The following is a 1890-nucleotide window of genomic DNA, read 5'->3' on the forward strand; positions in this document are numbered from 1 at the left end:
TAGGAGAGGGGGGTAAAGGGGGTAGTTTGTACCCAAGCCAGGCTAAGAAAGGGGGCCCCAGGAGCCAAAGGAGGGGGCCCAGAAAGTTGCTGGGACCTGACATTTTCCTATCTCACCTGAACTCGCTGCCTACGCATGAGGCAGGGCACAACCACATGCATGCAGTGTTAACTGCTGCTGCAAGCCAAGCATACCAGGCCCAGGAATGCATCCATAACCCTCCTTATTTACAGGCCCGTAGCCAGGATTCTAGAGGTGGGGGGGCAACTATTTTTTCAAGGGGGGCAATGATGTTACCTTGCACATGCCTGATCTCATCTGATCTCGGAAGCTAAGCAGGGTCAGGCCTGGTTAGTACTTGGATGGGAGACCGCCTGGGAATACCGGGTGCTGTAGGCTTATACCATAGTCTTTTGAGACTGAAGGTTGCCAATCAATGATGTCAGGTATCTATACTGGTGTGCAAAATGAAGGGATAAGTACGGAGAAACATCAAAGACCCGTAACTCCCCCAAATTTCATGAAGAGAAATTATTTTGGGGGGGGTGTTTGAAAGATGCATTCATTATCTGTAAACCAATGTAATGATCATTTTCATAGAATCAATGCTTCTCTGTATGCCATGTAAAATATATTTGTCTACATAGAAATAACATGCAACATATTCCTTCATTTTACACACCAGCACAATACACAGGCTTGCATCCCTGCAAAAGTAAAACATATCACTGCAATGCAAGTAGTATTTGCTTGTATTGAAAGCCTTTCATTAGCCCATGGCACATTGCTGATGCATTGATATGTACTGAAATAAAATTTATTTCCTTTACATAAAAGCTGGAGGAAAGATATGCAAGTTAAATACAGTAACTCCATTAGAATACAAGTTTTTTACAATATTCATTACTTTGAAAAAGCAAAGTACAGAAGATTTGAATTATTGAATCTACCTAGTAGAGCTGAATTCTCCTATCTTTCTGAGAGTTGAATCTCCTTAGAATCAGGGGTGGATCCAATGTATAAGGGGGAGACCATGAGCACTAGCTTCAGAGCCCAAGTCAACCAGGTGGGTAGACCTGGACTCCTGATTGAGCTTAAACATAAGAACATAAGAACAGCCCCACTGGATCAGGCCATAGGCCCATCTAGTCCAGCTTCCTGTATCTCACAGCGGCCCACCAAATGCCCCAGGGAGCACACCAGATAACAAGAGACCTCATCCTGGTGCCCTCCCTTGCATTCTGGCATTCTGACATAACCCATTTCTAAAAACAGGAGGTTGCGCATACACATCATGGCTTGCACCCCGTAATGGATTTTTCCTCCAGAAACTTGTCCAATCCCCTTTTAAAGGCATCTAGGCTAGACGCCAGCACCACATCCTGTGGCAAGGAGTTCCACAGACCGACCACACGCTGAGTAAAGAAATATTTTCTTTTGTCTGTCCTAACCCACCCAACACTCAATTTTAGTGGATGTCCCCTGGTTCTGGTATTATGTGAGAGTGTAAAGAGCATCTCCCTATCCACTCTGTCCATCCCCTGCATAATTTTGTATGTCTCAATCATGTCCCCCCTCAGGCGTCTCTTTTCTAGGCTGAAGAGGCTCAAACGCCGTAGCCTTTCCTCATAAGGAAGGTGCCCCAGCCCCGTAATCATCTTAGTCGCTCTCTTTTGCACCTTTTCCATTTCCACTATGTCCTTTTTGAGATGTGGCGACCAGAACTGGACACAATACTCCAGGTGTGGCCTTACCATAGATTTGTACAACGGCATTATAATATTAGTCGTTTTGTTCTCAATACCCTTCCTAATGATCCCAAGCATAGAATTGGCCTTCTTCACTGCCGCCGCACATTGGGTCGACACTTTCATCGACCTGTCCACCACC

The 1890-nt window shown here is 45.3% G+C and overlaps 1 pseudogene; it reads left to right on the plus strand.

Annotated features, from left to right (window-relative positions):
* Nucleotides 1–280: 280 nt before the first annotated feature.
* Nucleotides 281–399, plus strand: LOC136638039 (5S ribosomal RNA; annotated as a pseudogene).
* The last annotated feature ends 1491 nt before the right edge of the window (nt 400–1890 follow it).

This window comes from Tiliqua scincoides, chromosome 1 (assembly GCF_035046505.1).
Source record: "Tiliqua scincoides isolate rTilSci1 chromosome 1, rTilSci1.hap2, whole genome shotgun sequence".
Classification (NCBI taxonomy): domain Eukaryota; kingdom Metazoa; phylum Chordata; class Lepidosauria; order Squamata; family Scincidae; genus Tiliqua; species Tiliqua scincoides.